Raw genomic sequence first — 16,032 nt, 5'->3', positions numbered from 1 at the left:
CAGTCCACCCCTCACTCCATCTTTGGGTGCCAGCTCTACAGCGTGGCCAATGACCCTTTGTCCTCCTTCCCCTGGAACAGTTAGTGGGCTATGGTTCAAACTCTCTGTATGGAGGCATTTTCAGGCCCTTCGAATGACCCCTCTGTGGTGTGGTGCCATGTCTGTGATGGCCTGGTGTGCATGGGCAATCAGCCAAAGCACCTGTCATTGACTGTCCTGAATAGGCAACTGAAGATGCACCACCCAAGCCTGTGGTCTCTGTCTCCAGCCAGCAAAACATCCGGTGGGGGGACACAGAGGGATACCAGCTCCTCTAAGCCAGGATCAGTGGGAGGGTCACAGGAATCCACCCCAAGCAAGAAGCTTTGCTCCAAGGGTGCTGTTGGTGGGAGCGGAATGGTCAGGAAGGCTGCCCTTGGGTAGGTTGTTCCATCGAAGTCAGGGATAGTTCCGTTGAAAAGGGTGAGGAGCTGGACGTTCGTTTGGTGGTGGAGACGATTGTCCTGCAAGGATTCCCCCATCCGTTGTGGAGGGCATGGGCTTCCAAAGGTTGCTTCAGCACTTTTCCCCATGGATCTCCATGCCATCATGGCGCACTGTCGGCCATCGAGTCCTACCTGCTCTCTTCCAGTCTGTGTGAGACATGGTGCCCAGGAAGGTGTTGGCTGCCAAAGGCCGTACCATACACTTCATGGCTGACCTCTGGAGCGGCTGCCATCACGGGTACCTTGCCATCACCACCCACTGGTAGCAACCAGAGGACCTCCAACTCCCCAGGCCAAGAACTGGCACCCGGAAAAGGTGCCCTGCTTGACACCGGGCTACAGGGTAGTTCTTCTCCAGGCCCAGGGGATGGACGAGGTCCATACTGGGAAAAGCATCGCCACCACTCTAAAGGTGGCTCTGAGGGAATGGATGGCCGGGGGTGGGGGGAAGATTTGTCCGTGGCTTCATGGTGATGGATGCAGGAAGCAACATGTTGGCAGCCCTGAAAGAGGCATCCCTCCCAGGCTTGGTGTGCATGGCGCACAAGCTGCATCTGGTGATGACAGATGTTCTCGGGCTGGGGAGCAACCCAAGGGACAGCTGGATGAAGGAACGTTGTGGATGCACAATCTACTGGACAGCTGCTGGCACATCACTTCCCACTTCTCCCACAGCATCAACTCTTCCTGTGAGCTGTTTCAGAGGCAGGGGAGGGAGGGACCCCGAGTACCAACTCTTTCAGGACCTGCCCACCCATTGGAACTCCACCTATGACATAATATGTCATCTGGTGGAGTAGAAGGGCCCGTCGCAGGCTATCCTGTCATCTACGGACATTCTGAGGAGGGGAGGGGAGCTGAGCCTCAGCTCCATGGAATGGAGAGTCCTTGCCCAGATATCCCGGATGCTGAATCCCTTAAGGAGGCCACCAAGCTCCTGTGATCGTTGTCAGGGCTTGCCGCCGCTGCCACTGGGCGTGGCATTGGGCGGTCTGCTCCTGACGTCATAGGGGGGCCAGGGATGCTGCAGGACCCTGCTCTGTGAAAGGAGGGGCGGTATACCTCACCCAGACTCCCTCTCAGTCCACTCGCTGGCCTGCTCAACCTGGCCTGCTTGCCCCCTGTGTCCTCCTTCATCCCCTCCTTCCAGAACTCTCCTCCAAACCTCCACTCTTGCATTGCACCGCTCTCACTCCACATCATCACTCCTCACTCACACCCACCACCACAGGGCTCTTCCCAGCCAGCTTTTATAGGGCTTCCTTCTACTGCCCCACCCCTCTTCCAGCCTGGTCTTGGGCTGCACCAAGCAGTTGCAGCTGGGGTAGCTGATCTGGCCCCACTGACCAGCACCAGCTGTGCCTTGTTCCCTGGCTGCCCAGCCTCCCTGCCTTGGCTGATTGCTGAAGGCCTGTCCAGCTGCAGTCCCCTGGCTAGCAGCCCGGCCTCCCTGGCTGAGCTGATGGCTGAAGGTGGGTCCAGCTGCGGCTCCTTGGCTGGTTGCCCAGGGCTTCCTGCAGAGTGCCTCCAATAGCCCCACCTGGAGTGGCTTGGCTTTTGGCAACTCCTGGGCCAGGCTACTATTTTCTAGCTGGGGCGTGGCTTTGGGCTGTTGGGGCTGCTGCTGCTTCTCCTCCTTAGGTAAGGTCTTTGGGTGGGTGACTGCTGGGCCCCCAATCCCTCTGCCTTTGCCCCCTTCTGCCTTGCTTAGTCCCCTTTCCTTCCCCAGGGGAGTGGGACTCGCTGGTTTCTCTCTGTCTCCCCCTGACTCCTGAGGCCCTGGGCCTTTGCCTCTTGCCCCTGGCGCCGGCAGATTCTGGCTCCATTTGCCCGTGGGAGGGGATGACCTGCTGCCCCCAGGCTGCCCCCTCTGCTTGCCAGTCAGACCGGTTGACCTACTGTCTGCTGGCTGACCAGTTGACCTGCTGTTCCCTCTTGTCAAGTCTGGGGGCTGGGGCTCAGACCCCGGATACACCTCCCCGCTTGGCTTTGAGTTGTGGGGGTCCGGTTCAGCCTCGAACATGCGGGACATGAAGTCCGCGTCCACATGCCGCACCCCCTGGCGGTATTTGATGGTGAATTGGAAGGGTAGGAGGGAGAGGTACCACCGCAGCACCCTGGGGTTGTGCGCCTTCATGCGATGGAGCCACTGCAGGGGTGCATGGTCTGTCAGCAGTACAAAGGGGTTGTTGGCCAGGTAGTACTGCAGGGCCCCAACCGCCCACTTGACCGCTAGGGCCTCCCGCTCCACCGTGGCGTAGCGCTTCTCGGCGGGCTGGAGCTTCCGGCTTAGGAACAGAATCGGGACATCCACGCCATCCCGCTCCTGGGTCAGCACGGCCCCGAGGCCGGTGTCCGAGGCATCCGTGGCCAGTGTGAAGGGCCGGTCAAAGTCTGGGTTCCATAGGGCAGTGGCATTGGAGAGGGCTGACCGCAGATCCTTAAAAGCTGCCTCTAGTTCTGGGGTCCACCGGACTTGGTTGGGCATCCCCTTCCTCAAGCTGTCTGTCAGGGGCGCCGCTCGGGAGGCAAAGTGGGGGATGAACCGCCCGTAATACCCCAGCAGTCCTAGGAATCGCCGAACCTGCTTCTTGGTCTTGGGCTGTGGGGCGTCGGCTATTGAGGCCACCTTGTCTGGTGGTGGCCTGACTCGTCCTCCCCCAACCACAAAGCCCAGGTATTGGAGTTCCCGGAACCCCAGGTGGCTTTTCTTTGGGTTGGCCCGCAGTCCGGCCTGTTGAAGGGCTCTCAAGACTGACTCCAGGTGCTGGAGATGGGTGGGCCAGTCCGGGCTAAAGACAATGATGTCGTCAATGTAGGCGATAGCGTATGCCCGGCACTCGCCCAGCACCTGGTCCACTAGTCGCTGGAACGTGGCTGCTGCACCATGGAGCCCAAAAGGCATTTTCTTAAATTGGAAAAGACCTTGGGGGGTGGCGAAGGCTGTTTTCTCCCGATCTTCAGGTCGCACGGGCACCTGCCAGTACCCCTTGGTTAAATCGAGAGCTGACAGGTAGCGAGCGGACCCCAGGTGATCCACCAGCACATCTGCTCGGGGCATGGGATAGGCGTCGAACTTGGCCACCTTATTCAGCTCTCGGTAATCGACGCAGAAGCGGGTGGTCCCGTCCGGGTTGGGCACCAAGACTATTGGACTCCTCCAGGCACTCTGTGAGGGCTCAATCACCCCCAGCTGGAGCATCTCATCCATCTCCTTTTCCACCGCCTCCCACCGCTTTCTAGGGATGGGTCGCCACGTAGCCCGAGCCGCCTGCCCTGGCTCGGTTGGGATGGCATGCTGTATCAGGCTGGTGCTACCTGGTCTGCGGGAGAAGACGCCTGGTACCCGGGCCCATAGAGCCTGTAGCTGGGCCCGCTGAGTTGGGTTGAGCTGGGGGTCCACCTTGGGCTCCTCGAATTCTGGGCCTTCTGTGGTCTACGGCAGCTCACTAGACGGGAGTTCCAGGGGGTCCTCCGCCAGCTGGCACTCCTCGCTGTCCCGCTCGTACCACCTCTTCAGCAGGTTCACGTGGAGCGTCTTCCTCTGGCGTCGACGAGGCCCACACTGGACCTCATAGGTGGTAGGTCCTAGTACCTTTGTCACCACATAGGGGCCTCGCCAGGGGTCCCCCTCCTCCCTGGGAAAAACTGTGCGGTGGACGAGGACCTTCTCCCCCAGCTGGAAGGTTCTCTGTCGCGTACCCCGGTCGTACGCGGCCTTCTGGTGTGTCTGGGCGTGGGCCAGCCGTCGGCCTGCTTCTGCTTGGAACTGCTGCACCCGCTCGCGGAGTTGGCTCACGTACTCCTGGACTGGGGGGGCTGGCTTGGGGGCCCCATTGCTCCACCAGGCGGGAGAGCATTCCTCGTGGCTTTCGCCCATACAGCAGTTCAAATGGGCTAAAGCCAGTGGAGGCCTGGGGGGTCTCTCGGAGGGCAAACATCAGGGGGTCGATATACAGGTCCCACTGGTGAGGTTTGTCATGCGTCATCTTTTTCAGGGCCTCCTTAATAGTCTGATTCAGGCGCTCTGCCAATCCATCTGTTTGGGGGTGGTAGGCAGAGGTGAATACCTGCCGGATCCCCAAGTTCTGACAGAGCTGACGCATGGCCTTTGCTCGGAAGGGCCCTCCCCGGTCTGTCAAGATCTCGCTGGGCAGCCCCACCATTGCGAACAGCTTGGACAACGCCCGGACCACCCCTGGGGTCTGCATAGTTTTCAAAGGAATGACCTCTGGGAAACGTGTGGCGTAGTCCACGATCACCAGGGCAAAACGGTAGCCCCGGGGTGTGCGTGGCAGTGGGCCGATAAAGTCCATCGCTATCCGCTGGAAGGGCACCCCCATCACTGGCAGCGGGGAAAGAGGGGCCTTTGGCGGGCGTCTCGCTGCCACCCTCTGGCAGGTGGGGCATGAGCGGCAGTATGCCTTCACGTCCGCATTCACCGAGGGCCAGAAGAAACGCTCGAGGATCTTCCTCAGGGTCTTGTGGTGCCCCAGGTGCCCGGCCCAAGCGTGCTCATGGGCGGTGCGGAGGACCTCCGGCCGATAGCCTGCTGGCACAAGTAGTTGGCGGACCTCTCCCTGGCCATTCGGGGCACGAGCTATGCGAACCCAAACCCCTCCTTGCTTCTCAATGCGAGGGAGCCGTTGGGACCTCCGTTCATCCCGCACCTGCTCCTCCTCACGAGCGGCTGTCTCTCGCAAGCGCTGCAAGGACTCATCTGCCCCTTGGGCATCACGGAATGGGCGATCTGCTGGGGGTCCAGCTGGGTCTTCAGTCCGTGGTTCTGCCCCTGGTCTGGTGGAGGGACCCTCTCCCGGGTCATCGGCCTCCTCCACTTGCAGGGTGGTGGCAACTTGTGGGTCTGTCAATTCCCGTGCCACCTCCCGCCGAGGCCTGGCGATCCCTGGGGCGTCTCTTCCCGATTTCTTCGCTGCCTGCTGGAGGAGCCTGAAGAACCCCGGGGCATCTCTTCCCAGCAGCATTGGCACGGGTAGGTGAGCTACCTGGGCAACTTCCACTTGGTGGCAGACCCCTAGGTACTCTACCGTGATTAGGGCCGTAGGGTACGGCTGGGTGCGGCCCATCACATCCGTCACCGGGATCCAGCGGTGCACTGGGGTGGCAGCTGGGAGGAGTTGGGGCCGAATTGCTGAGACTGCACTCCCGGAGTCCAACAGGGCTTGTAGGATCAGCTGGCCTATCCTCACGGTGGCGCATAGATTCAGCACCTGCTTGCCAGGTGGTGGGTTACTTTCCCAAGCCAACGCACATACCACTGGCGAGGAGGCTGTGGGTGTGCAGGCTTGAATCCGCTGCTCCACGGCCTGCATTAGCTCTGCCTGAGCCGTTTGGAAGGCCGCCTCCAACTTCCTCCACATCCTGTCCAAGCATTCCTCCAGCCACAGTCTGAGGTCTGCTGGGGCTACGGACTTGGGATACATCCCTTCGACTGGCGCCTGCGTCGGAACGGCTTTCCCCGTACGGGCCACCAACTTGTCAGGGCTTGCCGCCGCTGCCACTGGGCGTGGCATTGGGCGGTCTGCTCCTGACGTCATAGGGGGGCCAGGGATGCTGCAGGACCCTGCTCTGTGAAAGGAGGGGCGGTATACCTCACCCAGACTCCCTCTCAGTCCACTCGCTGGCCTGCTCAACCTGGCCTGCTTGCCCCCTGTGTCCTCCTTCATCCCCTCCTTCCAGAACTCTCCTCCAAACCTCCACTCTTGCATTGCACCGCTCTCACTCCACATCATCACTCCTCACTCACACCCACCACCACAGGGCTCTTCCCAGCCAGCTTTTATAGGGCTTCCTTCTACTGCCCCACCCCTCTTCCAGCCTGGTCTTGGGCTGCACCAAGCAGTTGCAGCTGGGGTAGCTGATCTGGCCCCACTGACCAGCACCAGCTGTGCCTTGTTCCCTGGCTGCCCAGCCTCCCTGCCTTGGCTGATTGCTGAAGGCCTGTCCAGCTGCAGTCCCCTGGCTAGCAGCCCGGCCTCCCTGGCTGAGCTGATGGCTGAAGGTGGGTCCAGCTGCGGCTCCTTGGCTGGTTGCCCAGGGCTTCCTGCAGAGTGCCTCCAATAGCCCCACCTGGAGCGGCTTGGCTTTTGGCAACTCCTGGGCCAGGCTACTATTTTCTAGCTGGGGCGTGGCTTTGGGCTGTTGGGGCTGCTGCTGCTTCTCCTCCTTAGGTAAGGTCTTTGGGTGGGTGACTGCTGGGCCCCCAATCCCTCTGCCTTTGCCCCCTTCTGCCTTGCTTAGTCCCCTTTCCTTCCCCAGGGGAGTGGGACTCGCTGGTTTCTCTCTGTCTCCCCCTGACTCCTGAGGCCCTGGGCCTTTGCCTCTTGCCCCTGGCGCCGGCAGATTCTGGCTCCAATTGCCCGTGGGAGGGGATGACCTGCTGCCCCCAGGCTGCCCCCTCTGCTTGCCAGTCAGACCGGTTGACCTACTGTCTGCTGGCTGACCGGTTGACCTGCTGTTCCCTCTTGTCAAGTCTGGGGGCTGGGGCTCAGACCCCGGACAATCGTATGAAGCCAGCCTGGGTCATGTCATCCCCCTGATCTAGGGGCTCGACCAGTTCCCGGCCAAGGAGCTCAAGCATGAGAAAGAGCTGCTCCCCAAGGTCAGGGACTTTGTGAAGAGGATGCAGGTATACATGGCCGAGCGCTTGCATCCTCTGCACCACGAGGTGCCATACCAAATGGCTTCCCTCTGTGATTCCCGCATTGAAGGCAGCATCGCTATGCAGCCGGGTCAGATGCAGCGCTGGAAAAAGGAGCTCCACACACTAGTGCTCCGTTTCCAGAAAGAGAAGGCAAGATGGAGGAAACCGGGCAAGGACGAGGGGTGGGCAGAGGAGGAGGAGGAGGGGCAGAGGAGTTGGGAAGAGATCCACACCAGGAGAGACCCACCCAAACGGCCCCACTTGATCTTTGGGCCTTGTTGGTGGGCTGTGTAGTTGGCCGCCGCACAATGGGTGTGTCTCTCGCAGTGGAGGACTTGGTGGTGGCTATGGTACGAGAGTACTTTGTGGAGCCCACCAAGCCCCCCCATTCCAACCTGTGGGCCCCACCTCCCATCCTTGTTCCTTTCCTTTCAACTTTCTAATGTTGGTACTATCCAGATATGTATGCAATCCACCTGTCTCCCCAATATCCCTGTACACGGTATCTGTCTCTCCTGTCAATCCAATACAGGTATTCCATGTATCCATGCATCCCTCTATCCTATACACCTATCCCATACAGCTATGCACCTGTCTATCAAGAAACCTATCTATTCCATGTACCTAACTGTCCAATGCTCCATGTCCAGCTGGTGTGTTTGGGCGGCAACAACCTCTGCACCACATGAGATGTGGACAACAGCATTGGCCCCGATGCCTTGATGTCCCCAAATGGAGGGCGTATGTTGGTGTCTCTGAACCACCAGGGTGTGTGTTTGTGTGTGCAAGTCCTCCGCGTACGCCACCATGTCTTGCTGGAGGGTTTTCTTTGCAGCAGCCGCTGACATGACCCACCTTACTTCCATCCGGAAAGTAGCCTCTGGGAGACCTGGTGGGCGAGCACATGGGGATGCCGCCTGTGAGCAGCCGAAACCCCTGCCCCCTAGAGGGTAGGCAGCCTGCCACCTAGATAGTTCATCAATGTTCGTTGTTCGTGGATGGCAATGAACAACAAACAGCGTGTTCAGTGTCCCCCCCCCCATTGATGCCCATGTTTAATTCTGGGGCAGGAATGAAGACATTGAAGAATGGAAATGTTACTAATCAGAAGACATACTTCCATGGTATATAGAAGTATAAGTGACAGAGAATGGAAATTCATAGCATAAGAAAGATGCACAACGAGGGATATTTGTTGAGGGAAGGACGGATGCATATGAAGAGCATAACCTTGGTCCCTCTGCTTGCCCAACTCCTTTTCTTTCTCTTATCAATTGTTTGAACATTGTATGAATGTAAGTGGAGAGAATGTGATTTCTGATGCACTCTTGAGAAAAAGAGTTGGAATCAAGGATCACAGCTGTAAGGGAAAAGCTGCGCATTTCCATCACCAACCCCTTTTTGGTGCTTATCTTTAGAGAGTCCCACGCAGCACATGTGTTGAGAGCTGCCCCACTGGGCACAGCAGGATTGTTCAAGAGGGGAAGCAAGTTTGTTGCTACGATTGTGCTCAGTGCCCGGAAGGGAAAGTTGCAGTCCTGTTGGGTAAGTAAAAAGATATCAAGCCTCTTTATTAGGGCATAATTCAAATACTGTAATTTCCACAGGGCAGACCAAGCACATGAAGTTATTATAGAATTCTTGAGGCAGACAGAGGTGGCAACAATACACCAAAGGCCTCAGACATTTCCAGTTTAGTGCCCCCAGACATTTCCAATTTGGTGCTACTGCAGATACTAGCATTTCCTCTGCAGTGAATATACGAAGGGAATTGTGAACCCCCACCTCTGGGAAATGGATAGTCAAGGAGAGTCTTGTGTCCTGCTTCCACCTGATGTAGGTTTTCAACTTTTCTGTCCCATTTTCTAATGTATGTACAATATGTCTACTAAGGACAGCGGTCCTTCACATAGTCCAGCCCGTGGAAACTCTTGGGATTTAGAGGACAGGTTGTGGGTACCATGATAAAATGACTGCTGTGGCCAGCATTGCTTTCATGGGGACTCCTGCCAATCACAACATTTTTGGAGTTTTCAAACCAAGTGTTCTGTGTCAGGATTCGTCCTGGGCGCTGCTGTGCCAGATGTCAGGGTGCCTGACTCTGGCTCTGGGGTGTCATCAGGGATCCTGCGGGGTCCTGCTTTGTGGAAAGAGGGGAGGTATACCTCACCCCTACTCCCTCTCAGTCCACTCGCAAGCCCGCTTAACCTGACCCAGCCCCTGCTCCCACCTCCCTCCTTCCACTCCTTCACCAAGCTTCCTTTCCCTCCTTGCTTGCTCATACTCCTCCTTGCCAACCTCCAACAACCCCCACACCACTCCTCCCACACCACCCACTATGATCTCTCTCCTAAGCTAGTCTTTATAGGGTTTCCTCCAACTTCCCCCACCCTTCCTTCCAGCCTCCTTCCCGCTCCTGACGCTGTCCAGCTGCGTATGCCCTCAGGTGTTTCTTCCCTTGCCATAGTTTCTCCTTGCGTTCCTGTCTTCTCTTGCAGGGCAGGGCTGGATGTATCCCAGCTGTGGCTTTCCTCAGGTGTGCCTCCTTTCTCTCTTCCCTCCTCTCTTATTCTTTCCTGCAAGACAGGGCTTGCAGGGACCTTCCAGGCAATGTGGCGTGGCCTCCTCTGTCTCTGCTCATGAGGTGCTGCACCGGTCTCCTGGGGTCCAGTCGGCTCCCCCAGGTGGCTGTTGCTGCTGGTTCCTCCTAGGGCTTGTGCAGGGGCTTCCAGTACCTCCACCCCAGTGTTGGCTTCTCAGGCAGGCGTGCATGCCTCTTGCCCTTTGGGGTGGGATTCGGCAGTGCGCACCTGGCTGGTTTCTCCTTCTGGCTCCTTTTTACCTTCCCTCGCTGCTGTCTGGAGCTGGACCCCCTCCCTGGGGTGTCCTATGCCTGCAGTTAGGGTGCTATTGGCCTTCAGGTAAGGGGTCTGTGGCAAGGCCGGGGAGCTTGGAGCGCTCAACCCCAGACATCCTGCTGTGTTAGAGGCAGCTGCTTCTGAGTGATTGCTTCCAGGCGGTCCAAGAGTGATGTCTCCTGGGCTCTTATGGAGCACCAGCTGCTCAACGATGGTGGAGGAAAGCCGGGGAGAGTTGTTTCTTTTGGTGAAGAGATGCACTTTGGAAGTAGAAACTGAGCACCCATCACGTTATTCCCACACTTATCTTTTTCACATGAATCCCATTGTTATAATCAAGCTGAATCCTCAGGGAGTCTATGCATTCGAGAGATCAAACTGTACGCAACAAGGGAATCACTGTAATCAGCATGCATATGTAAGACAAAATTAACACCAAGTAATGGGATTCCTTGATGTTAAGTAAAAGTGAGATGTGCATAAAAGGATTGGAAACCCTCCCCGGTCTATCTAAAGTGACTGCAGTCTAATCAATCAGATCCAAGGGAATGTGAAGAAGCATCACAATAGAAATTCCAAATCTTGGCGTCACTAATTCGGTTATACTAACTCACTTTAACAACTTTGGACGCAGTATTGGCAAAGTATTCCTCACTGGTATTAAAGTAGGTTTCCTTTCATAAACTCAGTAGTAGGCTTGTTATGGGGAGGGGTAATTCCTTTGGTAAAATTAAGTTCCTTATTTATAGTTACTAGCTTGATGCCCGTGCTTCGCTTCGCTTCGCTTCGCTTCGCTACGGTATTTCACTACTTTAAATCCAGTTATAATACTTACGAGTATGTACGGTTTTTTTGGTTTGTGATTTTTTTTTTTGAGTTGGTTTTGTAATATAATAGCATAGTACCCAAGCTTCACAAAGGTGTTTGAATAAAGCAAAGTGTGTTGGTGCCAAAAACTGATGAAGTGATTTTTGAAATGTAACATTTATTGAAGAGATTTTAAAAGGAAAAGATTGTAGTGCGATAAATAAAGTTAAAAACACGTACAACCTTTTTTTTTTCTACTGAAGGATCTCTTTGTAGACCTCATGGGTGGTTTTCCCCTCAGGTCAACAGGCTGCTGGGTGAGCTCACTCTGAAGCAAGCCAAGTAGAACTGCCCATGTGAGAAGCAGTCCTCCCTCAAGTCAATTTTTGCCATCTTCTGTGTCTGCCCCTGGGACTTGTGGATCATCACAGCAAAGCAGACCTTGAGGGGGAACTGCAGTCTCTTGAACTCAAAGAGCTTATCTGATGGCATGAATGGTAGGTGTGGTATGAACACCGACTCCCCCCAAGCACTGCCAGTGAACAATGTGGCCTCGATGATGTTCCTGTGGAGGGCTTTCCCTTATAGTCTGGTGCCATTGCAGAGTTTGGGTGGGCTGAGGTTCTGGAGCAACATCACTGGAGCCCCCACTTTGAGGAGAAGCTTGTGGGCTGGGAAGCCGGGAGGGTTGAGCATGTTGAGAAACTCCACAGGGTAGTGGACCACATCATCTATTTACACCACTGAGTCCACAGATTTGTACTCCATTTCTACCCCTTAGAGGAAGTTAAGTTGTGTTTCATTAATGATGGCAGCCTTGTCATTCTTGGAGGTTAGAATGGCATGCTTGCACAGCCCGTCCATAGACTTCTCTGAGATAGTGATGATATCAGGGTATATTGTGGCTATTAGGTCTGCTAGGGTCATCACTACTATGGCCAGGCCTCCAGGGATGGTGACCTTTCCCTTAGACTCGGGACTTGCTGGAACTTGGCCACTGCTGTTCAGTGCACCACAGAAGTACGATGTGCATATTTCTTTGCTGCATCTCTAAGTTGCTTCCTCCTCTTAGCATCGGTATATCTTGCACAACATCTGCCAGGAGGCTTCTTGGGGGCAGTAAGAGATGATGGCTGCAAGAGGTGGGAGGTAGAGTTAGACTGAGGGAGGGGTGGTGTGGTGGGCACTTTGGCAGGTTCGTGTGAGAGGTTCGCATTGAAATGGCCCCTAGAAAGGTCGCGCACCATCTCCCCATGAACATTTAAAAACTCAGCTGCCATACTGACTTTTATATAAAATCCCTTTCCAGGAGTCTTGTTCTGTCTTTCTTCAACTGTCTGCAGTTTCCTTTGCCTGTTTTTTACCTCAGAACACGGAGTTCCACAGCTGGCCCATCAGGGAAGGGGAGAGTGCAAGCAGGCAGGGGAGATGGCCAATCAAGGCCGCAGATGCAAATGACCTCAGGGCGGCTGAGAGCAGAACCACAAGTGACAAAAGGCACAGATTGGACACTTGTCAGCTTCCCTCAAGTTTTGATGGGAAATGTAGGCAGCTTGGCAGAATGTTGGACAAGTGACAGTTGAAAAGTCCATTGGACAGCAGTCAGAGAGCGAAGCTGCGAGACCAGGATGCCTACATTTCCCATCAAAACTTGAAGGAAGCTGACTAGTGTCCAACCTGTGTCAGGTGTTGGCAGTTGGGGGGTGGGGGAGAGGAGCACCCTGCCAGCCACACAGGGAAGCTGTACCCCTATGGGGAAACACATTTGATCCCTTTTTACCCCCTTAGGGGGCAAATTTCTTAAAATCCCTTCCTCCCCAAATGTCACGCTTCTAGGTCCAGGGGTTTGGGCTGGGCATTGATGAGTCAGTCAGGAGGACACTTGTCTTTATATATATAGATAGGTTCTGCTTATTCTTTTTATTAAAGCTATTTCTCCATTATTCCTCTTTGAAAAGAAATGAATGTGCCCTCTTGTGACTTCAGCCCTGACAGTTCTTTAATGTTACAGCGGCTTCCGCGCACCAACTTGGAAGCTCCATCCGATGGCTGTATTTAACAGTAGTATGAATACTGAAGAGGCAGTTCTTCCTGCTGCCGAAATTGCTGCAGGAATAGCTTACATTGTTCTCCTCTACTCCATATTATACTCACAACAGCCCTGTGAGGTAGGCCTTCTGCCGCAGACTGGTGATGATAGGCCAAGGAGTTGTTAAACCCTCTTAGTTTTGTCAGAGAAGGAATATTTTCTGCCTCCCTGTCTGTGGTGGCGGCTTGTGCTGGCTTCTTGTGATTCAACTTTTGCTTCCATTTGCAAATATTAGAGGTTTCTTTGGAGGTAATCTGCCCAAGGGTGGTCCCTCTCCCATTTATGTCTGGCTCTGCGATTACCATGATTATCCAGAAGCACTTTGGCCGTTTTGAGGCTACTGTCTTTATTTTCGGTTGAGTTTTGCCTGCTACAGACAATCTGAACTTCTATTTCAAGGGCAGCAGGGGGCTTCTATGCATAATAGGGGTCAGGATCTCTTGTTCCCTACCATCATGGCAATGGAGGGGTCCATGGAGAAACTAAGTAAAGAGGACTGAAGAGAGTTCTTTTATCAACTCTTCTCAGTAGCATTGTTCAACTGGCACAATTAGAAGTCATTAAAATGGACAATAGGACTAAATTTGTAATTGTTTTTATATATTATGAATTTCAGATGCAGACCAATGTGAGAAATGCCCAGAAGACAAATATTCAAACCAGAAACAGGACCAGTGCATTCCAAAATCCAGAACTTACTTATCCTACGATGACCCCATGGGAGCAGGCTTGGCTTCTATCGCTGCTCTATTTTTCATGGCCACAGTTATAGTGATGGGGATCTTTGGTACACAATGGAACACACCCATTGTCAAGGCCAACAATCAAAGCATCACTTGTGTCCTACTCTCCTCTCTGCTGCTCGGATTTCTGTGCTCCTTCCTATTCATGGGCTGGCCTGGGACAGTGAACTGCCTTCTCCGGCAAACCCTGTTTGGCATCATCTTCACCATTGCTGTGTCTTGCATATTGGCCAAAACCATCACTGTAGTGGTTGCCTTTATGGCCACCAAGCCAGGGAACAGGATGAGAAAATGGGTGGGGAAGAGACTGGCCATGTCAGTCATCATTCCCTGTTGTTTCATTCAAACTGGCATCTGTGCACTGTGGTTGGCAACTTCACCCCCCTTCCCAGAGTTTGACACGCACTCCCAAGTGGGTCATATCATCGTACAATGCAATGAAGGCTCAGACATCATGTTCTACATTGTACTGGGCTACATGGGTCTTCTGGCCACCATCAGTTTCATGGTGGCCTTCCTAGCCCGGACGTTGCCTGATTCTTTCAACGAAGCCAAGCTGATCACCTTCAGCATGCTGGTCTTCTGCAGTGTTTGGATCTCCTTTGTCCCCACCTATCTGAGCACCAAGGGGAAAGACATGGTGGCTGTGGAGATCTTCTCCATCTTGGCCTCTAGTGGAGGTTTATTGGCTTGTATCTTCTTCCCCAAATGCTACATTATTATATTCAGATCTCATCTGAACACCAGAGAGCAGCTAGGAAGGAAAAATTGACTGGCACATAACTCTCCAGATCTGTTTTAAAAATTTCAGAGTCAATTCCTTTTCTTCTATCTCTGTATTAATGATGAAGGAAAATCTGTCTCGATATAGCATCCTTTGTTGACATGGAGCACTATCTCAGCGGACCAAACACTAACAGCATGAGAAATCGCTTCTGCTTTCATACTCTCTTCCCCAAGCTTTTTTACTGGCATATCTTTAGAGGATACTCAAAGATATTATGGGAATAGGGCTGTGGAATTATATGAGGGGAATTAAATCTAAACTTCTTCACCCACCTCTAATGAATGTGGTGCCATCATTGTATTGTCACTTCAGATGGTCAGTGTAGGAAAGACCAGGAGGAAGAATGACTGGGAAAGCTGCCTTCTCTCTTTGGGGTCTGTAGCCATCTTGCAGGTGGCTACTTTCACTCTCTCGGCTGGCATGGGAATGTATCCTTGAAGGGCCGGTCAGAGCCATATCTCCCTGAAAAGTGGAATGAGCTCATCCTCTTCTTCCCCTCCCTCCTATTGCATCTATCCTTCTAGGTGCTGTGTGCCTAAATTCTGATGGTCCTTATCCCAGGGCAGGACCCTTGCCCTGTAACTAACATTACTTTCCTCATTTTTGTCACTTCTGCCAGTGCTGTAGTCTGAGTGCACTGATACTGATGGATCTCTAATAAAGAAACTTTAACTGGACTTTTGGAGAGTCTACAGTGAAGTATCTGGGGATCTAACTGGCAGGGCCTGACACCCATTTAATTCATTTCAGCAACCATTTTGAGACTGTGCCTTTCTACTAGTAATTACGTATCTACCACAGGGATAAAGTCTGGAAAAGCAGAGGTCTCCTACTTAAAGAGACCCCATTACCAACCCACTGATGTAAATGTTTAAAAACAGTAGCATAAAATCAATGTTCCAATGTCATTAGGTTGCCACTGCTCAAAGTTTGGAATTATACAAAGTATAGTAAAAAAAAAAAACTGACATAACTACATATGCAGATGATTGAGATTTCAGAATGGAGACATATCAGAAACCGTTTATTCCCAAGGCTTTGGGGAGAGGAGAATGAAAGGGTGAGAAACAAGAATAAATAACTCATCCAAGATGACCATTGTTCTCATAACAGTTTTGTGAGACAGGCTAGGCTAAGACTGACTGGCCCAGAGTCACCCAGGGAGCTTCATGGCAGAGTAAGAAGAGCCATTAAATAAAATCCAGTGGACCTAAAAGGGTCTCAGTAAATGAAATACAAGCTACCTGCACAAAGCAGTCATCTTCTACAGGATGTAATTTTGTAGTAGTTTATTGTTGTACCCATAGGCTACAACCAACAATCAACAACCTACAAATACACCATGTAACAAAATGCCATATCGAAAGAGTTAAAACATAATTACATATTTGCATGGCAAGATGAAGCTTAAAATTAAAAATTAGGATGATACAAAGATAGAAGCAGCAAAAGGAAGCAGGAAAAAACCCTTAAAATTACATACAATTACAGTTGAGCTAAAATTCTTGTAGAATTAGAAAAACCAATTTCTTCCTTATGTTTGTTGGAAGAAAGGTAAAGTTAGCCACTTTCAGAGTAACCAGAGGGAAAATATCAGCT

Source organism: Eublepharis macularius, chromosome 4 (assembly GCF_028583425.1).
Source record: "Eublepharis macularius isolate TG4126 chromosome 4, MPM_Emac_v1.0, whole genome shotgun sequence".
Taxonomy (NCBI): Eukaryota; Metazoa; Chordata; class Lepidosauria; order Squamata; family Eublepharidae; genus Eublepharis; species Eublepharis macularius.
Note: the sequence above shows the minus strand (reverse complement) of the source record.